At 46.7% G+C, this 22,858-nt stretch overlaps 1 long non-coding RNA gene across 1 annotated transcript; it reads right to left on the reverse strand.

Moving 5' to 3' along the window:
* Positions 1-555: 555 nt before the first annotated feature.
* On the reverse strand, positions 556-15,201 carry LOC103161537. Its single transcript, XR_003485325.2, has 3 exons — positions 15,020-15,201; positions 12,444-12,493; positions 556-950 (listed from the first exon to the last, which is right to left on the reverse strand). It is a non-coding gene; the product is annotated as an uncharacterized LOC103161537 (long non-coding RNA).
* Positions 15,202-22,858: the final 7,657 nt, after the last annotated feature.

The raw sequence follows: 22,858 nt of genomic DNA on the forward strand, positions 1-22,858 counted from the left end.
CTGTATTGAGTCATTCGATGGCACCTGTTCTCCTGTCTACTGATGGAGGGCTTGGGTCTGTCTTGTAGACACCTGGGGTTGGGTGTGCGACTGCAGCTCCTGCTGACCATGTCAGAGTCACCACTGCGATGGGCAAGGAAGACAGAATGCAGCATTGTCCTCTGGGGAGGAGGCTCTTCAGGTGGGTGGGATTAAGGCACTTGGGAGTTTAAATAGTTTCTGTGGGTCCTGAAAACTGTGTGGACCAGCAAGATGGTTTTCAGCTAGTGAGCACACTTGCTGCCCAAGCCAGAAGACGTGAATTCAATTCTGAGGCCCACAGTGGAAGGAGAGAACCGACTCCTCCTGAAACCTTTTCTTGACCTCTACTTTTGTGTGATAACATATATGTTCATGCACACATACAAGTACAAGCACACAAAACCAGGACCACACACACCCAAGCTGGAGCACACACACACACACACACACTCACACTCAAGTGTGAGCACACACACACAAATAAGTTTCTAAATTTAAAATATGTGTAAAAACTAGCCACCACATTTCCCAGCCTGCTTTTGAAATGAGTTTAATTGGTGCCACGTGGGAGAACCGAGACGACTCCGTGATTATCCTGTGTTTATAGGGCTGGATGTCTCACCTTTCTGCTGATGAGATGCTGATGGCTAAGCAGGAGAACAGTCTATGCCAGGTCTCTCTTGCTGCATTTCTGGATGCTTCTTTCAGTTATACTTGTCAAAATTTGTTGGAGATAAAAAGAAAGTATTGTCATGGTGAAGCGGATTTCAAAATTGCCTTTGGCCTTGGTCACCAACATGGAAAGGGGTTCATCTGCCGTCTACATGCCTCTAAGTGTTTTCTTCCTCTGGGTTTCTTACACACCAGCAGAACTTTGCAGTTGTTGTATGGAGGCTCCCCATGTGTCCAGTCCAGCAGTGTCTTCAGCCCTGCAGATTCCCACAACGGGAGACATGATTGTCACTCACTCTGTCCAGTTTACTAAAGTCAAAGAGGAAGAGAATAAGACCACAGCAAGAAAATGCATGGATTTGGGGAAGAAAAGTGACCCCCAAAACTGTGTTCATTCCAATCTGGTTGGCGTCAAATCCAAGCTTACAGCTGAGGCCAGATTTGATCCACTTTAATATTTCAAAGACTTGGATCAGAGGAGAAGGAAAGCCAGTTTTGTTTCGTCTTAGATGTACTGAGAATTGAACACAGAGCCCTGCTCCTGCTGGCCAAATGCTCTGCCCCTGAGCTGTACCCCCAATCCTTTGGTTGCTGTTTCTTCTGGATTAGGTCTTGCTGAGCTGTCCTAGCTGGCCTTGAGCTCATTTGCCTTCTCCCTGTCTCAGCCTCCTGAGTAGCTGGAAATGCAGGTTTGCGCCAGGAAGCCAGGCTTTTATAAGGATGTGGTGTGTGTGTGTGTGTGTGTGTGTGTGTGTGTGTGTGTGTGTGTGTGTGTGTTCTAACAAAGTAGGTGAGGAATAAAATAAATTAGTCCCAAACTTTCCATACATTCACAAGATACTATCTTGAACCCCATTTCCCAATCAGAATGGTTCTATAGCAATGTTTAAACGAGGGCATGAGAATGAGAGCATATTTTTCAAAGCATCCGAGAAGTGCACTCAGTGCCTGCCATTGTCCATATTTGGAACTACAGTTTCCATTTGGCCCTGTCTGTGTTGGAAGTGTATGTGCACAGGGGAACATCTGCACTAGTGCTTCAGTCTTCTCCCCATGCCCGCCTTTATGCAGCCAGCGTCCTGATTCTGCCACAGTGGGGCTTGCTGCCGCCAGAGAGGGAACTACCAATACATGAAGGGAAATTTTGTACACAATAAAAAATAGTTCTCTCTGTGTGTAGATGTGTGTACAGTGTACACGCACAGGCAGGTGCAGATGTCACAGACGGTGGCCAGGTTTTTGCAGACACAGCTTCCCAATTTGTTTGCTTCTAATTTGTTTCCTGTTTCTCTAAGTTCTGTAGCTTCTGCAGCACAGCTAGGAAAGCAGTTGAAACAGGCCTTGCAGTAGTCAGGATTGTAAAGGTGTGCCAGACGCCAAAGTTCAGACATCCTGAAGTACATGCTTCTGATATTTCTGGAGAGACTGTTTTATTCATGTTGATCTGTGTGTGTGTGTGTGTGTGTGTGTGTGTGTGTGTGTGTGTGTGTGTGTGTGTGGTGCTGTGTACATATGTGTTTATGTGGGTCTGTGAATTGTGCATGCAGAGGCATGTGCACTTGTGTGTACATGTGTATGCACGTGTAGGTCAGCATCAGCCGTCTCCCTTCATCACTCTCTACTTTAGTTTTTGAGACGGCATCTCACTGAGCTTGTGGCTCACCATATCTGCTATGTAAGCTGACCAAGGAATAGGTCTTCCTGTCTCCGACTCTGCCCTATACCATAATTATGGTAACTGGAGTATGCTGCCAAGGTATCTATAGAGGTTGACACCACCCCAAGAGTCTATAACTGAATCCCAGTGTGTCTCACCAGTGCAATGTAAACATGGCCAGGAATGCAAATTTCAGGGTGGGATTTCTAAACAAAATTTACCCAACTTTGTAATTCTGTCTATGTATCCTCTTCCCATGGTAACAAAGACATTCAAACATTCTGGGTTCTGGTCTGATGCACACTGAGTCTACACACAGGACTGTTATTTCTATAAAGTAAGCGGGTAAATTCTGTCTCCTTTACCCTCCCTGTGAACCACAGTGGTGGTGTGTTGGGAGCTTGTTCTGTTCTCATGAGAAACCTGGGTTTCCACTTGGCATTCTGTGGGAGTGTCCATAACCCTCCTTCAGTGGTCACACTATTTTATAATCATTAACCATTTCCTTTGGCACTAAAATTAGGCCCCAGGTGACACACAGTATTATTTGAAATTTTTCAACATAGCCATCTCCATGCCAGCCAGGTCCACATAGTGAGACCCTGCATCTTAAAAATAAATGTCAACAACAAAAAGCTATAAGCTTCTAGAATATGAAATTTGGTTGTTTTTTCTGGTTACTTCCAGACAAAAAATAGAGAGAGTATTTCTAAACCAACAGAACATAATTACACAATATAATTTTAAATAGTTACTTTATTCCACTGATCAGGGCTACAGAAATTACCATCACACGTCCTTTTTTCAGTCTGGGACCCCCAGTCTGTGGGATTCATTTGTTGCAGAAAGAAGAAAAGAGGAGGAGGAGAAGGAAGGGGAAGATGTGGGGTGAGAAACAGAGAGAGAGAGAGAGAGAGAGAGAGAGAGAGAGAGAGAGAGATTTAAAGTCTCACAAAAGCCTGGCCCCTGGTCCTCCTGCCACCCCATGCCTCAGTCTCTCCATCTGTAAACTGGGGACAAGATATGCTCCTCACCTCTGCCCGAGGAGCAGTGAGAGGAGGGTGAGGTAACGTCTCCGAGACTTCTGAGTGAGTTGGATGAAAGGCAACGCAGTAAGAACAAAGTTTCCCCGGCTACGCTCTGAAGCTCACTGGTGTTGAAAGGGCTTTTAATACAAGCTTACGGGAACAACTGTAAAAGGGAACCAACACATCCTCTCTCTCACTTTCTACATCCCTGACGCCTTTCCCCCAACAGTTTTTGCCAGTGTTGCATCAAGAGTGCATTTGTTTGACTGGAGGCAGCAGTTGGGGCCCTATGCAGCGGGGGAGGGGGGGACCACCAGGGACTCCATCGGCGCTGCTCTGCCCTTCTATCACCAAGCCCAGGCTAAGCCCTAGCAGCTCTGAGCTCAGCCCATCTCCCCTGCTAGACCATAGGCAGCAAGGGGCAGGCGACACACAGCTTCCGATGCCTGGAGCTTCAGGTGGTGACTGTACCAGCTGGTTACTTAATAAATTACACATTAGCTCGTGAGTTAGTGGTCCAGGTCCAGATACAGGCTTGGTCTCTGAGTGAGGACAGCAGGTCTTCCTTGCAAAGTCAAAAGCGCAATCAATGTGAACTGAAGTCTGTGCCCTTCGCTGGGGCAGCTGAGTCTCTGGTGCATTTACCTAGACATTCTTAAGTTTTCTCACTCAGGGTCCCACCCCCACCCCATATAAAGTATGCATTTGCTGATATATAACAGAGAAATTCATTTTAAAACAGTTCTCTGGCATATATACAATACCATTTATTGAAGACTAAAGTTGCATATTGGCGAGGCAGATGCGCCCAGACATCTTTCTTTTTTTTCTCTCCATTTTTTTATTTAAATTAGAAACAGGATTATTTTATATGTCAATCCCAGTTCCCTCTGCCTCCCCTCCTCTCCTTTCCCCTACCTATCACATATCCTTTCTGCTCCCCAGGGAGGTGAGGCCTTCCATAGGGGGTCTTCAGAGTCTATCGTATCCTTTGGGATGGGGCCTAGGACCACCCCCGTGTGTCTAGGCTCAGGGAGTGTCCCTCTGTGTGAAATGGGCTCCCAAAGTCCACACCTATGCTAGGAATAAGTACTGATCCACTACAAGGGGCCCCATAAATTTCTGAGGAATCCTCACTGACACCCACATTCAGGGGTCTGGATCAGTTCCATGCTGGTTTCCCAGCTATTTCACATAAGGAATTAAGAATGAAGAGAATTGATAACAGGTGTCATTCCTCAGGGTGCTGTTCACCTTGGGATTTGAGACAGGCTTTCACATTGGCCTTGAACTCACGAGATAGGTAGTCTCTCTCTCTGTCTCTCTCTGTCTCTCTGTCTCTCTGTCTCTCTCTCTCACTCTGTGTGTGTGTGTGTGTGTGTGTGTGTGTGTGTGTGTGTGTGTGTGTGTGTCCATGCATGTACTACAGTGTGAATGTTAAGGTCAGGGGACAACCATGAGTGTTGGCCCTTGTCTTCTCCTTTGCTTGAGATACAGTCCCTTGCCATGGCCGTATGGCCGGGCGAGCTGGCCATCGTCTCCCGGGAATCCCACTTGTCCTCTGCTTCCCATCTCATCTCATGACTGTCAAGACAGCAGATGTGCACAATGCCACCCATCTTCATGTGAGTTCTGGGGATCCAAACCCAGGCCCTCATACTTGCAGGTCACCCACTGAGCCATCAACCTAACCACAAAAGGCAACTTTCAAAGTCAAACATTCTAACACAGAGGTTCTCAACCGTCCTAACGCTGCCACCGTTTAATACAGTTCCGAATGCTGTGGTAACCCAACCATAAAATTATTTCTGCTGCTACTTCATGACTGTAACTTTGCTACTTTACGAATCATACTATAAATATCTGTGTTTCCCAATGGTCTCAAGCAACTCTCATGGAAGTGAAGTTAGGCCCCCACAGGGGTCCCGGCCCATAGGTGAAGAAGCACTGTTTTAATACAATCAAATCCAAAGATAGACTAGCATGATACTAAAAGCCGCTGGCATGCAGGGTTGAACCCCTGGGCTTTCTGCCTACCTCCACTGTGTAAGAACTTCCGACTGGGGATGGCTCATCTGCCCTGCTCACCCTCAGCTTAGCTTCTCAGAAACTGTCAAAGCTCAGTGGGACAGCAGTGACTGGAGCAGCGTTTTCTGTTTTATTTTCAAAGCCCAGAAGGTTATGTTTGGAGCAAGAATTCCACACCCTGGCCTCTGAGGGCAGTGCGCATGCATGGTACACAGACACAGATGTACCCATACCACAGAAATAAAGTAACGGACAAAGCAAGCCTGTGGGGAACTACGCAGCATCACAGAATGCTTGGACGGGCACCTGGGACTAGAGTTACGTGTGGTTGCAGCCACCGTACGGGGCTGGAAATTGAACCTGAGTCCTCTGCAAGAGCAGCAAATTCCCCAAGCCACCGCACCATCTCTCCAGCCACCTGTGGCTTTAAAGATCAATGCACTAGCACCCCTAGCTAACACTACCCTTATAAAAAGACAACACAATGGAAGCTTGAAAAAAAAATGACTAGGATCAAACAACATCTTTACATGTGGTCCTCACAGTAACACGCATGAACACACACATATGCACTCACACACACGAACATACAGGAGCACACACACACACATGCGCATGCGCATGCACACACACAAACACCAAATGCACAAGCTGTCCCTCTGACAGACCGATGTTCTGTACCTTTTCATGGATTGAGCGTGGTTGTCTTACATAACCAGAAAGAAATTGCTTTTCAAGTGAGTTGTGACATGAGAACGTGACAGTGGATACACTATCGGAAGGGCTGACAATGCAGGGAGAACAAATGAGAGCAGAAACAAGTGTCCCTTCTGAGGAACACCCACGTGTGGGAAAACATGACCGTCAGTTAGGAATGAAAACGCCAACACTAGCTCGGTTTGGGTGGAAATAATCAGTCAATGCCTCAGACTCCCGCGTGTGTTTTGTCTAAACGACATAGACAAGTGTTTGGCCTGGTCTGTTTTCTAGTCCATCAGCCAACTTAGGTGTCCTGTGAGCAGAATATTCCATTTAATTCAGACTGATTTAAAAAAAATTGGGGTGCAATGTCCATCTTATAATTTGCTTGTGATAGCCTAGAGCCCAAGCTTACTCGGGACCCAGGGAGCCAACAGCAGCACCCGGTATTCACCTCACCCACTGCTGCTCTCCGAGTCTCTGCGTCTTGCAGCACAGCTAACCTGCCCCAGGTGTTTGCTCTTCTGCACCTAAGTCATGTGGCAAGGGTGTGTCGTCTCCGCTTGAGAACCTTTGTTTATGAAGGAGCATGAGGTTTTAATATATATGCAAACACTGATAGCGCAATGGTTCTGGCCAGGACAGAACCAAACTAGATCCCTTCTAGTTTCAACAGCTCAGAGCACCAGGGTTTGAAGAGGCTGTTACCGTAACCCTGAAACGCAGCCCTGTGAAGTGACCGCCCACACAGGAAATAACTTGGAACAGGTGGTCCAAGGAGCTCGCTGGTCTCGTCTGCCTTCGCTGGGAAGGCTTGTGGGCTCCTGAGTCACTGCATAATTATAAAAGCCTGAACAAAAGGTTCTCAGATAAGCGGAAGTCGGGGCAGGGAAAGGCAAGGCGGGAAGAGGGCTGTCTTGGCGTGCTTGCCGGGCAAGCCCACTTGATGGATGAGGTCTCTTGGGAAACAATGCCCCTTGGTTTGTGACTCCCCAAGCTCCCCCAGCACCCGGTGGCATGAAGAGCAGGCACAGGTGGGAAGTCACTTAGGTTTTAAAGAACTCCCCTTTTGGAAAAGATAACCTGATTGGACTCAGTCACCGCAGAGACCACGTTGTGCTTGCCCTGTGCCCTTAGGTAGCATTTGAACATTCTATGCATTGCATTTAAGCATTCTATGTGTCTCTGATCTCTTCCTGGCCTGGGAGGTGGTGACATCGTTGCTCCCATGTGACCAGTGAGCTGTGTCTTTCTGTCAGGGGGGCGGCTGTACTATGGGTGGAACTGTGACCCTCTAGAGAAAATAAGCACTGGAGTCAGCCCCTAGCACTTTGGAACGCACCCTGGGTCATTGCAGGTGTTCCTGGGTCAGACGAGGTCAGAAGGGCCTAGAAGGAGTCCCATGCAGTACAATGGTGGGTTTCCTTATATAAAGGCCGTCAGGCTGGGGTGGGCTCCTGAACAAAACTGCCTATCCAAGATTGTGTCTTCAGGCCAGAGTACTGTCAGGGAAAATGCACAGATAGGGAAAACAGCGAAGGGATGTGTGAACAGAGAGAGACACAGTGGGAGGCTTTGGGCCACCATGATCAGGAGAGCATCAACGAAGTCATATGCCCGGGAATGCAGAGACAGCTTGTGTGGACAGCATTCTCCTACAGAGATGCGAGCACAAGCATCCTTCTGTTCTTAACGGGGTGTGTGTGAGTGTCTGTGTGTGTGTGTCTGTGTGTTTGTGTCTGTGTGTTTGTTCTCTGTGTGTGTCTGTGTGTGTTTGTGTCTGTGTGTGTGTGTCTGTGTGTGTGTCTGTGTGTGTGTCTGTGTGTGTGTGTCTGTGTGTTTGTGTCTCTGTGTGTGTCTGTGTGTGTGTGTCTGTGTCTGTGTGTGTGTGTCTGTGTGTGTGTGTCTGTGTGTGTGTGTGTCTGTGTGTGTGTGTGTCTGTGTCTGTGTGTGTGTGTCTGTGTGTTTGTGTCTCTGTGTGTGTCTGTGTGTGTGTGTGTGTCTGTGTGTGTGTGTCTGTGTGTGTGTGTCTGTGTGTTTGTGTCTCTGTGTGTGTGTCTGTGTGTATGTGTGTGTTTGTGTCTCTGTGTGTCTGTGTGTGTGTGTGTCTGTGAGTGTATGTGTGTGTGTCTGTGTGTGTGTTTGTGTGTGTGTGTGTCTGTGTGTTTGTGTGTGTGTGTGTCTGTGTGTTTGTGTCTCTGTGTGTCTGTGCGTGTGTGTCTGTGTGTTTGTGTCTCTGTGTGTGTCTGTGTGTGTGTCTGTGTCTGTGTGTGTGTCTGTGTGTGTGTGTCTGTGTGTTTGTGTCTCTGTGTGTGTCTGTGTGTATGTGTGTGTTTGTGTCTCTGTGTGTCTGTGTGTCTGTGTGTGTCTGTGAGTGTCTGTGTGTGTGTCTGTGTGTGTGTGTGTCTGTGTATGTGTGTGTTTGTGTGTGTGTGTCTGTGTCTGTGTGTTTGTGTGTGTGTGTCTGTGTGTTTGTGTCTCTGTGTGTCTGTGTGTGTGTGTGTGTGTGTGTGTGTGTGTGTGTGTGTGTGTTTATTTAATTTTAAGACAGGGTCTCACTGAGTTTTCTAGCCTTGAACTCCTGCCTCAGCCTCTCATGTAATTGGAATTACAGGCCCACGCCACCAGACTCAGCTCAATAGGACATTTTCAGACACTTCTTCAGAGATGGGAGTGTAGCTCAGTGGTGGGGTGCTTGGTTACAGTGCAGGAGGCAAACACAAGCCAACAAACAACACACACCCACACTCACACACACACACATACTCACACACATACACAAGCCAACAAACAACACACACCCACACTCACACACACACACATACACACATTCACAAGCCAACAAACAACACACACACTCACACACATATACAAGCCAACAAACAACATACACCCACACTCACACACACACACACACTCACACACATATACAAGCCAACAAACAACATACACCCACACTCACACACACACATACTCACACACATATACGCTCACACGTACACACACACCCATATAGACACACATATGCATACTCACACATACATACTTACACATATACACACTTACAGACATACAGTCTCACACACACACACACACACACACACACACACACATACTTACATGAACACAGACACACTCACACACACACCACCCAAACATAAAAATAATTTCTGATTTAGACATATGTAAGCCAAAAGGCCCACACCAGTGGATAATATGTGTGTTTAAAAGATTGCAGCATGTTCTCCTAGCATGCCTGAGTCCCTGGATTCAGTCCCCAGCACTGTATAAGGTACATAGCTAATGCCTAGTGCTTTGGAGACTCTAAAGACCCCAAGTTAAAGGTCATCTTTGGCTACTAGTGAGCTTGAATTCCAAGCTAGCTTGGACTACAGGAAACCCTGTCTCAAAATAAACAAAAGCAAAGAGATGAGGGACAAGCCAAGCTTTTGAAAATCAGAATGTGAGAGTTTCGGGGAACAGCAGAAGAGACACTCAACTACAGCTTCAAGGTTATAGGGACAGTGTCTACAAGTGCCCTTATTTCCTGACACCAATTACAAGATTCACCACCCTCAACTTTGATAGTTCCTCAAAAAGACTATTAATGGTATCCCGCCCATGGCTACAGTTTATTCCAGGGACAACACAGAGCAAGTTCATCTGCAGAGCACAAAACCTGGCTGATACCAAACACAGAGCATCCTATGACCTCTCCCTTGGGAGGCCACATCTGTGTGTGTGTGTCACACACCGGCAGGGAAACCCAGAGGAGCCTAGGCATCAGAATCTTAACTGCAGACTTACAACACAGATGTGGTTGGAGCCCGGCCCCGTGGCCAGCCCCTCCTAAGGTACAGCCCCTGAGCCAGGGGCCCCAGCCACAAGCCTGATGAAGTCTCTCAGACTTCGCCTTGTGTTCCTGGCTGGCTCACGGCCTCCAGGCAGACAAAGCTACTCCTAGCAGGCCTGATGTTCCCAAGGGCATAGACATTATTTCCCAGAAGCCTAGGGCAAAGGGCAGAGATCTCCAGGGTCGAGTTTAAATACATGGCTACCTGTGTTACACAAAGGATCAGCTTTTCTGTCCTGTATGCCCTCTCCCAGGAGAGGCATAGTCCTGTCTTCTAAGTAGATGTAAGAAGGGAAAAGCCATCTCCAGCCCTACCCACAAGCCCACTGTATGCTTGGAGATTCCCTGCCCTGAGCTTCCTCCAGGCAAGAAATGTCTTTCTGAAGTTTGGTCTTCCTAATGTCCACTCTGTGGCCACCATATCTGTGGATGAGACAAAGCTGGTCTGGGAGGAGTAAGGAGTGACTGCAGCTTGACTTGGTGAATAAGAAGAGACATGGAGATATGGGCTGAGTGGCTCTCAGGGGAAATGGGGGCAAGTGGGATCTCAAAGGCACGGGAATCAAAACTTAAAATGTAACGTTGGCTCTCACATTTATGCCTGCAGAAGCAAGAGGACACACTCGCCCATTGTTCCTTAGATGTTGTCCTTCTTGATTTTAGGGACAGTCTCCCTGGCCTGAAATTCACCACCACACCCCAGGGATCCACGCTTCTCTTCCTCCCCAGTGCTGGGATCCCAAGCACATGCCACCTCATCCTACTTTTTGTAAGCATGAGCTCTGGGGATCAAACAAGTCCTGGTACTTTCAAGGTGGGCACTGTACCAATGAGCTCCTCCCTCTGCCCCGTGATTCTGGTTTTATACCAAAATACAATGCATGTAATGATCTTCAGAAGTTATCCATGCAATATGAGCCATCTTATGAGCATTCTGTACCAAAAGAGGCTGAGAACTGAGGTCCCAGAGAGCACGCTGGTCTGGCCATGGCTGTGTTAGTACTGTGAAGTTGAAATGGTGGCATCTGAAATGCTTGGATCAGCTTTGTATTTTTATAACCATCTGGACATTTTCATCTGGGTGGCTTGCTTGGGTCCTCATTGTAGAGACCTCTTAAATAAAGGTAGTAAAGAGTCAGATTTACTGGTGCACAGTGCAAGCTTTATGGGAAGGGAAACACTGTATGACTCTAAGAAGTTCAAGGGCTCCTGTGAGGAAGCACATAGCTTCCTCTTTGAAACCTGACTGGATGGAAGCTCTGGGATAGGAGATTGGTAACAAAATTGATAATGTTGCAGCATCCTAAGCATTAAAATAAATCTCTGCAATAAGAAGTCAACCTGTGTAACCATGCTCAAGGGGCTGGGCTGTACAAAGGCTTCATACGGCAACCTTCGAACTCTCCCTCCTGGTTCAGGTTGGGTTCCAGTTCTCTTTCCAAAACTTCAATGTCCTTACAAAGTAGTCATCTTGTGCCTGGGGAAACAGCTCAGTCTGTAAACTGGTTACTCTGCTAGTGTGAGGATCTGTGTTCTCACCTCAGAACCCTTGTAAAACAGCCAGGCTCAAGGTGGTGTGATTTTAATCCCAGTGCTGGGGGTAAAGACACAGAATCCCTGAGACTTCATGACCAGCCATCTAACCTACTCGAAGAACTCCAGTCCCATGAGAGACTCTGTCTCAAAAACCAAGGTGGATGGCTCCTGAGGAATGACTCTTCTGGGTGTCCTTTGTCGTACACACACACACACACACACACACACACACACACACACACACACACACACACACACACACACACACACACACACACACAAACACACACACACACACACACACACACACACACACACACACACACACACACACACACACACACACACACACACACACACACACACACACACACACACACACACACACACACACACACACACACACACACACAAACACACACACACACACACACACACACACACACACACACACAACACACACACACACACACACACACACACACGCAAACACACACAAACACACACACACACCACACCACACACACAGACAAACACACACAAACACACACATGCAAACACACATACACACACAAACACACACAAACACACACTCACATGCAAACACACACACACAAACACACACACAAACACACACAAAAACACACACCACACACACACACATACCACACACCACACACACAGACACACACAAACACACACACACACCACACACACACACACACACCACACACACCCGCACACACATACCACATACCACACACCACACACACACACAGTATCTATGCTCTGCCCCTATGAATGAACAGTCATCCATCTGTATAATTTCTTATATTTTGCCATCAAACAATCTGTTATTTCCACATTTTCATGCATCAGCCACACACATGTCAAACACTTGACATGTGTTTACCATTAAGCTAAAATTAGAGCGAGAGGAAAAAGTTACCTGAAGATAGATCCCATCCTGACCACTGCATAAGAGCAAGTTCCTGGACTCTGCACAACCAGAAAAGAAATGGAAAGCAAAACAGAAATTAGGGGAATCATTTACAACCAATTTTAACTTCCCTCCATAACTAGACAAAACTCTAAAAGATTCAGTGCATGGCAAATGCCGCAATAAAAATATTTTTACATGGGGCTCTATGGGTAATATACCTGCAAAATGGGATTAAAGTTCAAGTTATCAGAATTATTTCCATGAATACAGGAGACCTCCAGGATGGAATAAATGTGTTTCAGACCTTGAGTTTTGACCCATCATTTGAAATTCGTTCTCTCTGACTTTTCCATAAACCATGCCAAAGACAATAAGGGAACCAGCCCTAACCCACACGTGGCCCCCGCCTCACCCACGGGCACACCAGCTTTCTGATATTGCCATGTGGTCTCTCACTCAGGAAGATTCTCAGGGCTCCAGAGCCAGCCTGGCATCTGGTTTTCATTGACAAAAGCAGAAAATTAGCATCCCTGTCAGCTGGGTTCTGCCTTGTGCCCCAGAATGCATCGGGGCTCCTCAGTGCATTCATTTTGTACTTTGGCTTGATAGAATACCTTCCCCTGACCTCTAAGGTTGTTCTCCACCCCAATAGCTCATCCATCAGAGAGGAAGAAATGGGCCTCTACTTCCCATGTGGACCAACCATGCCCTAGCAAACCCATGAGCGAGAGGAAGGCAATTTAATTGCCTTTGCCTCATGAGGGAGGCAAAGGCAATTAAACATCCTTCATACGGAGAAAAACCAGGTAAAGCCTTGATGAGATGTTTGATGAGGATGTGACATTGAGTTTGGAAAAGCCCAGGTCTGTGGATGATGGCCACTCATGGGCTCCTTGCCGTCAGTCACCGCCAAACCCTAGGATTCAGAGAGAGATGTGAATTTTTGCTTCTAAGCCATGGGGAGCCTGAGCGGGACTCGGCTTTGCAGGGTATGTTTGTATTTTTCCAGTCGTCCACGGGTCCTTTATAGTGTATTAATATCACACATAATGTCAACATTTGGAAACTGTTGGTGACTGACAGGGCTGGAAAAGCATATTTCTTCAGCAGCCTGTTTCTATCATGGAAGTCATTCTTCAGCACGCAGTCCACCGTATGTTTCACCCCTCTGCTGCCTCCCCCACCGAATTCTCTCCAGGGACCTTTGCACATTGGTTTCAGTATAAATTTCAAATATAACATGACAGAGCCAAACACTGAAGCCAGCTCACCCTGGATGCCTGCACCCGGCCCTCATGAGAATGTGAGAGGCCTTAAACCCTCTCAGCCACAGTTAGGAACACTTCAAAAGTATGAGGTTAGTGAGTGTGGGATGTACGTCAGGTTCTGGACCCAATATGTGTTAGATAGTCCCCCAAACCCTGTTAAGGGTAAGCTGGAGACCAGGACACTGAAACAGACTCCACTATATGCTCAGTGGCCCCAGGGTTAACATAGCTATGTGATACCCAATACCCAACTCCATGGCCTTCATTTTCCTTATAGCAACTGTGCTGGACAGTTTTATGTGAATTTGATATAAGCCAAAGTCGTCTGAGAAGAGAGAGCCTCAATTAAGAAAATGTTTCCATAACATCTGACTGTAGTCAACCCTGTAGGTCATTTTCTCAATTCGTGATTGATGGGGGAGGGCCCAACCCATTGTGGGTGGTGCCATCCCTGTTCTGGTGGTCCTGGGTTCTATAAGACAGCATGTTGAGCAAGCCATGAGGAGCAAGCCAGTAAACAGCTCCCCTCCATGGCCTCTGCATCAGCTCCTGCCTCCAGGTTCCTGCCCTGCTTGAGTTCCTGTCCTGACTTCCTTCAGTGATGAGCAGTGTATGGAAGTGTTCTCTGAATAGACCCTTTCCTCCCCAAGCTGCTCTGGTCATGGTGTTTCATCACAGCAATAATAACCCTAACTAAGACAACACCTACGCTGGCAAGGCCAGCACACACTCACCACACCCATGCCAGGCGGCACACAGCCACACAAATAAATGCCAGCACACAGAGCTCTCTCTAGGCCTTGTGGCTGTACAAGCAAGGAAAGTCAGTCCTGACTCCCTCTCTAGTTTACTCTGAGTCCTCACAGGCTTCCAGAGAGTCCCTTTTGCAGGCCTTAGTCTATCACTACAAAAATTCTCAACCCACATCTAATGTCTACCCAGCACCAGCACTTAGGTGACACAGAAGTCACCGGGGAATATTTGTTAAGCATGCGGTGTCTATAAAACACCTATTATTTTGATCGATGCACGAATGTCCGAAGAGTCTTATCTCAAAGCCACTTTTTACCCCTTCCCAGCCACCTTCTAACATATTAAAGAGTATTTGGGATTGATTCCAAAGGACTCTGAGCTATTCACAAGAGGAAAGAATCATTACAACAGAGGGCTCCTCAAAGCAGGAATGGATGGAGTACGAGGAACAGAGCAGTCATCCTTACGGAGGTGTCTTACGAAATTCAACTATCTTCCTACAGAGTGTGTATCAGCTTGCTTCCTGCTGCTGTAACAAAATGCCTGAAGCTGGATACTTACAATGAGGAGATTATTTAGCTACAGTTTGGGAGGCCAGAGGTCCATGATCAGGCAGCCATCTGTATCTGGACAGCGTCTGGGGAGGACTTCCATATCCATGCAGCATTGTAGCTTAGCAGAGGAGCAGAAAGGGGAAAAGTTACGGCCACGGCCTTATGACAACCGGCTCCCCAGAGGACTTACTCATTCTGCCTCCATCCTGTCCAAGGGTGTTGCCCAGTGACCTAATCATTTCCCACTAGGCCCCGCCTCTTAAAGCCCCCCCACTCCACATCTCCACACTGGGGAACAAGAGTCTAGCACACGAGGGCTTAGGGGGCATACTCAAATCATGTCCAAACCACAGTGTGATCCTCCCAGCTCTGCCTGTTCCTTCCCTCTGTAGAGACTCACGTCGATTATCAGGGATCCCACAGTCAGAGTGTATCTGTCTCAGGCACAGCTGGGTGATGCTGGAACACAGGGAGGTGGGCCAGATACTGAGGCTCAAAGTCAGGTGACCTCTGACCTTAGAGAACGTGGAACCTAATGCACAGCTTAAAGCAAATGCTGAGCAACTGTAATACAGAGATCAAAACTACCCATCCACGGAAGGTTGAAATGATAAAGAAAGGAGTCTAACCCTCATGTGAGGAATCAAAACTTAGATATGGCTTCTTTGTGTTTTCTTGAGATGAAGGTGGGATATGTTGTCCCGGGGTGGACAGGCGAGGGTGGCTTCTTTCTCTCTAGGTTGACCTCTTTATCCACAACCCCCAGGTCCTGAGCAAACCAAGGAAGGTTGTCCCCTGTTTCCCATTATTCACAGTGGTCTGAGGGCCTCACCTCAACAGCTGCACGTTCCCTCTGCCTTGTTTTCCAGAAGGAGAAATGAGTAGCGGGGAAGGAACATGATTCTCTCAAGACAAGAAGACTCACGGGGGCTCAGCTCACGGGGGCTCAGCTCACAGTGGCTCAGCTCACAGTGGCTCAGCTCTCAGTGGCTCAGCTCACTTGGACCTGAGTATCGGGCCTGTGATCTCGGCTGGAAGACACCACAGCACATTCCAATATTTGTAGTTGAAGCCGTCAACGTTTTCTTCCTAGATTGAGTTTTTTCTACTTTCCACGATCTGGGCTCTCCCACTTCACACCCTCACCCCCATACCGTCTGAAGTTTTGTTGAGCAGCTGAATTAATCAGTGGCAAGCTTGCTCCACCAATTATACATAGATCTAATTAGAATAAATGTTATGTTGTGTGGAGATTTAGTCTACTTCTTTAGAGAAATTTAAACATTGTCGAAAGAAAGTGGATAGGATTAGGGTGTAGGGAAGGGCTGAAGAGATGAAAACACTATTTTAACAGTAAACGTGGAGCTGAGAGACGGTTCTGTGGGCAAAGGAATAGCTGTATAAGCCTTATGACCGGAATTCGATTCCAGAATCCATGTAAAAAAGCAAATGTAGTGGTTGGTTCGGACCTGTAACCCCACTCCTGCAGAGAGAATGGAAGGTACAGAGAGAGACAGAGAGAGAGAGAGAGGGAGGGAGAGAGAGAGAGAGAGAGAGAGAGAGAGAGAGAGAGGAGGGAGGGAGAGAAAGAGAGAGAGAGAGGGAGAGAGGGAGAGAGAGAGAGAAATGCAAAAAGCATGCTGACCAGCTGGTCAGAGCAATGCAGGGCAGAATCAGAAATGAGTGAGCCTGCTTCAACAGGGTGGAAGGAAAGAACTGTCCTGTCTTCCGACCTCCACATGACACCGTGGCACTCACAAGCCCACAGTAGAGCACACAGGCATACATGGATGCCTGCATGAGCACATGAGTACATACATACTGCACACACACTGAACAAATAAACCAAATAGGAATTGTAATATGGGAAATCACTAGGACATTGCATGCATCTCAGGAAAAATTTTGAAGGTTTGTTTTCCAAGGAATTGAAGACATTTATAAAAATTTAGAAAATAACTCTAAACACTTAGATAAACATAAGTAGAAACATCAGCCTGATTTTACTGATGGTCAAGTTGCCTGTAAAAAAGAGACAGAGAGAGAGAAAGAGAGAGACAGAGACAGAGAGAGAGAGACAGAGAGAGAGACAGAGACAGAGACAGAGACAGGTATGTAAAAACATAAAAGATTCTGGGATGTGTACCTTCTACTGTCAGTGCAACCAGGTCAAGTTCAAGTATATATGTCATGAGGTCACAGAAGTAATCTTCCTGTCAATCTAAAACACATACTCACACACACAATTAAATACTCCAATACCAGGAATAGTTATGGAGGGATAAAGGGGTTGGTAGATAAAATGGGAGGATGAATGAGAACTTACAGAACATATTAAATAGGAAGCTAGAAGAGTGAATGGATGGACAGACGGATGGATGGATGGATGGATGGATGATGGATGGAGAGATGAAAAGAGGAATGGATGGATGGACAGACAGAAAGATGGATGATGATAGAGTCCATACTTATGCAAATAAGATACTATTTTGGCTGAGGACTATGTTTAGCCGAGCACACTGTGATCAGTTTAATTGCTGTTGGGACCTAGTCTGCTGATCCACAGACAAGGGAAGAGTGTGTTAGCTTCTTGCTTATTAGTATGTCACCTTGAAGAAAAATACTCGGGGGGAATATTTTTGTGAATGTGTTCCTCTAACCCCTTTGTCCCTTAATGCCCTGTGTGAACAATACAAGTAAGCAAGCCTGCTGTGTCCTTGGGAGGTATGCAGTTAGTAGCCAGTATCCCCAAGCTCTAAAGTAGAACAAAGCATCACGCCTCACCTTCCTGTCTTTTAGTCCCTGTCATTGGTTGCTCCTGCCATGGCCATGACTATCATCATTAGTATAAATCCAGGAATCTGTGGTCTCTCCTCTAGCACTGAAGCAAAACTCCTTGATTTACTGGCTTCCTGAATTATGGACCCACAGCTCTCTGTGAAACTATTGAGTGTGACGTGGATGTGGCCAGCCATTGGTAACCCTCGTAGATGCAGAATGAGGCTGTGGGAGCTGAAGCTCACCAGTGCCACTTGGCCAGAAGAGGGAAGAGATTCCAGCATGTGCTCAGCCAGGCTCTCAAAGTTGGCTCTCAAAGTTGCCAGGAGTTAAAGAGATGGCTGGACAGTTAGAAGCACTGCCTGCTCTTCCAGAGGACCCAGGTTCAATTCCCAGCACCCACATGGTGGCTCACAACCATCTGTAATTTCAGTTCCAGGAGACCCAGTTCGCTCTTGTGGCCTCTGTTACACTAGACATGCATATTGTACACAAACAATATATCAATAAATGCAACCAAACACACACACACTCAAATGCCCTTACAAACAAGAACAATACAAATGCATAAAATTAAAATATTGAAATACACGTTAACAGAAAAGAAAAAAAATGTAGTTCTTTGAGATCCACTCAGTGAAGAGCTGGAATTGTCAGGAACGGTTTAAAGCCCCTGGCCAACATGACTCAGGAGTGCTTCTCTTCGGGCGTTGCCTGTTTCTCGTGGCAGTTGGAGCTGCTGCTCATTTCAGCAGGTGGGGAGAAGCCAGGGAGGTGTTTCCTGTCCAGCTCAGTATGTGACTAACAGGTGACCTGGACAACTTGTAGCACACACAAGAAAACATGGCAAGGCCAAATTTTGAAGAAACCCGAAGGGTTGGGGTTAAATGTTAGGTCAAGGATCAAATCACCACTCCCAAATACCTGTTTAACTCCTCCACTGTAAACTTGATAAATCTCATAGGAAGAGATTACAGTAAAATCAGTAAGTTTGGCTTAATTAGACAAAACAGGTTATTTAATCAGTGGAGATAAATCTTTCTGAAGTTTCAGAAATTGGACTTCGGCATCTGGGGCTGCATATGTCCTCTGTCCTCTTAAGATTTATCCCCCAGATTTTTATTGTCATCGTTAATCTTGATGATCAAAGATTATGTTGTGGGATTAAGAAAAGGAGCGATGAAAAGGCCAATGTGTTTAATGAGGTGCAAAAAGGCAGGGTTCCCTCCCAAGGGAAAAAGCAACAGAAAACCAAGCTTCTGCACCAAAGTTACGTTTTGGTTTAAGAATCTGGGTCATGTGATAAATTTGTGTCACTTTCATGCATTATTAGCAACAAGTGGCAGCGCAGCCATGGAGGTTCTTTCAGCCTGGCATGGAATCCCTTCCTCAGCTGAAGGAGGCCTCTCCCTTGTAGAAAGTGCCCTGGGACTGCCAGCTGGGAACAATTCCAGGATACTCTAGGGGTTGCCTGGAAGGAAAGCATCTTGGAAGAGTTTTGAGCTCAGACACACAATAATTCTGGCTAAGCTCTTTGGGAGATTTAAAGAGGTGATAAAATGGGGTCTCATCCTGTAGCCCAGGCTGGCCTGGAACTCCTGTGTAGCCCAGGATGGACTTGAACTTGTGGTTGTGAGTGACAACTCCTGCAAAGAAGCTGTGTTTACAGAAGCTGGCTGACTAGTTAGAACTACAGCTCTGTGGAGAGGTTGCAGTGCTGCTGGCCCAGAGGCTTGTAGCTTTCTCTTGCTCCTTGGGACAACCATTCCTTGCCCATCTGTGTCAGAGCTTGCATCCTGTGGCATATAGATAAAAACCTTTTGAAATCTGTTACCTCAGCAGATCACTGGCTTCTACCCCCCTCCCCCAAGCTAAGAATGTTATCAGACACCATCTTAGGCCTATAGAAAACTGCTGTCTGCCTCTCTGATACACTCACCAATATATCTTAAACCTACCTTGACTTGTGATTGTATTTGTTCTGTGAAATTTTAAAACTTAATGAAAATGCTCCTACATTGAGACGTGGAATGTGAGATAGTCTAAATCTATGTGCCCTGGGCCATAGTGACTCGAAATGGCTCCAGAATGAGCTATCTTGTGTTCCTGTAAGATGAGCACTGCAGTTTTATCTTGATGGGTATGATCGTCCTGTCTCATTCTGTTCTGGGATTGTGTACATCACCCATCATGCTCAGCTTCAATTAACTTTAAAATCCTTAAGATTGCTCTGTGTACCTAATTTCTGTTTTAGTGTCTGCATACATACAGGTATACACAATATCTTTTTTTTTCCGTAGAAAAGAGTTTAAAGAGAAAATTTAAAACCGTGTGTGTGTATGTGTGTGTATGCGCTTGTTTGTTCATGTATGTCCATGTGAGTCTGATGCTCACACATGGAGGCAAAGAAAGGCATCAGGGGTCTAGCTCTATCACTCCATGCTTTATTTCCTCAACGCAGGGTCTCTCACTAAACCTGAAACTCACGGTTCTTCTACACTGGCTGTCCAACAAGACCCCCAAACCACCTGTTTCAGTCCTGTCAGCACTGGGGGTGAAGGCATGGACCTCTACTTTCACAGGGTTGCTGGGGATTTGAACCCAAGCCCTCATGCTCTCCCACAAACACTCAATCTACAGAAACTTGTTTCCAGCCCCATGTGTCCAACACTGTGAAACATTGTCATTTACAAAATTCACATAGGGGAGCTGCACAATCCAGCTACAAATGTATGCATTAGTTGTCTTAGAATGTTTGAAATTAAGTTCAGGATTATGCCTTGGGCCATATTTATGGCCGCCCTTGGTGAGAACATGTCTTCCACATGGGGAAGGGCCTAGGCCTGGCCCAAGATGATGTGGTAGACTTTGGGGAGCCCCTTTTGAGGACCTTACCCTGCCTGGGGAGTGGAGGGGAGATGGCTAGGGGCAGGTGGGATGTTGGGGGGAAGGAGAAAGAGAGGGAGAAGGGATTGACATCTGAAGCAAGCTTGTTCCTAATTTGAACTTATAAAATAAAATAAAAGAAAAGAAAAAAGAAAACATGTCCTCATGCAGCCTGTCAGTCTGATGATCGGTCAACAAATCTGGGTTCAGGGAAGATGCTACAGAGAAGATGGGTGGTGTGGGCTTCTGTGTGTGTCCAAGCTGAGAGCAGGGGCTGGGAAGAAAGGAACCTGAGAATCAGCTCCTGCCCTTTCTCCAGAGTGCACTGGGAAATGTGATGAGATCTCCCCCTGGGGGTTGTTGAAACTGAAGGGCTGATACGATGGTGACAGGCATTTGGAAGTGTTCCCCCAGCAGTGAGCTAAAAGCACATTAGGAAATGAAGGCTGGCTGGATCAACACAAGGGAGACTCCCATCTCAAGGGCTCCTGGTTTTCAGACCTTACTAGGCGCTGACAACAATGCCCTCCACCCCACCCCACCCCACCCCTGCCACTCTCAAGCAAATACTTCAGAGCAGATGTCCCTGTAGGAAAGGCCCCTACCCAGCATAGGGGAAGGGACTCCAACAGGAGAACCTGGAACTGGGGGGTCAAGGCTTGCCTCTGACACTAATTGGTTTTGGAAGCTCAAACAAGGACATAATTCAATGCCTCTCAACTCCCTATAAAACAAGTCCATGTGGGCCATAAGGTCTCCAGCACAGGCAGAGCCTTGCAGCCCAAATCCCAAAGGAAAAGCAAGGGTTGTGAGTTAGCCATGTTACTTGTTACCTTGGGACTTTTAAATGAAAACTTCTTTCCCAGGACCATAGGAATGAAAGAAGTTTGTGGGGTCGGGCATGTTCCTGTCATGCCCAGAACTGTCATTTGTCCTGAGCCTTATTTGAGCCTCCTCAGGAAAGAAAAATTTAAACACAGTTCTCTTAAATTACCCACTTAAATCCAAACCTATCCACTGGGGCTGTGTCTACTGTGCAGGTATAGTTTGTATAGAGCTAGAATGTAACAGGGTTATACACAGTCAGCTGCTCAACAGGGTTGCCCTACCCTCCTACTCAAGCCCCTTCAGAAAAGGGTTAATGAGAAATAATCTTAGCCACAAAATAGCTATATTAGGCTTCTTCTGTCATGCGTTAAACAGACAGTAAGCTGAGTGTGCAATTGCAAGCATATTAGAGACTACATACTAGGCACCTCAGACTGCCCACACTGACCTTTTTAGCATCTATTCTAAATTAAATACCAATATGATTCTTTTACCTTGTTGAGATAAGGTCTCATATAGGCCAGGGTATCCTCACATTCACTATGTAGCCAAAGTTGGCCGTGAACTTCTGATCCTCCTGTTTCTATCTCCTGAGTGCTGAGATGGCAGGTGTCACCATCATGCTTAGTCCATGCAATGGGAGAGTTGGAATCCGGGGCCTTGTGCATGTTAGACAGATGTTCTACGATGGAGCTCCATCCCCAGCCATTGCCAAGTGTCTGGTAAAGTGCCCTGCCGTGGGTGGGACCCTCACACAAATCCCACCCAAGCTTCTACTTCTCACACCCTATACTTCATATCCGGGCTCCAGATGGCACTTTTGGATGTTGGAGCACAAAGTGATTTTATGACACTCCCCTAAGGGTGATATGAGAAGGGAGATTGAACATGAAAAGTATCATCTAAATGATTTACGTGGTCTCTGGAAATTGGTATATCACACCTCTACAGGTCAGAGAAAAGAATGTCCTCCACGCTTCCTCCAAGTCAAGGTGCCTGTCAAACATGCTTGACTACTGTCCCCTCTTTTTGCTGTTCCCAGCACAGAAGGCCCAAGTGACCCCCTTATGATATCCCCAGGAATCAGAGGGTAGTGAGGAATGGATGGCAAAGCAAAGCGCCTATTTCCTTCTCTCTTCTCTGACTTCAGTTTCATCGCTGGCTCCATTTCAAAAGGTGAAACATGCCCTGCTCTGAGAAGCCAAGGAACATAGTATTAGGTCTCATTCTCACCAAAACTTAACAAACATCAAATATCTCTGCAAAAAGCACAGGGGTCACCTTTGTTTTTATAAATAGTAACCCACCCACCACTCGATACATCTGGGAGATAAATGCTGTTTTGTTGCCCCCA

The sequence above is a fragment of the Cricetulus griseus genome, chromosome 4, assembly GCF_003668045.3.
Source record: "Cricetulus griseus strain 17A/GY chromosome 4, alternate assembly CriGri-PICRH-1.0, whole genome shotgun sequence".
Classification (NCBI taxonomy): Eukaryota; Metazoa; Chordata; class Mammalia; order Rodentia; family Cricetidae; genus Cricetulus; species Cricetulus griseus.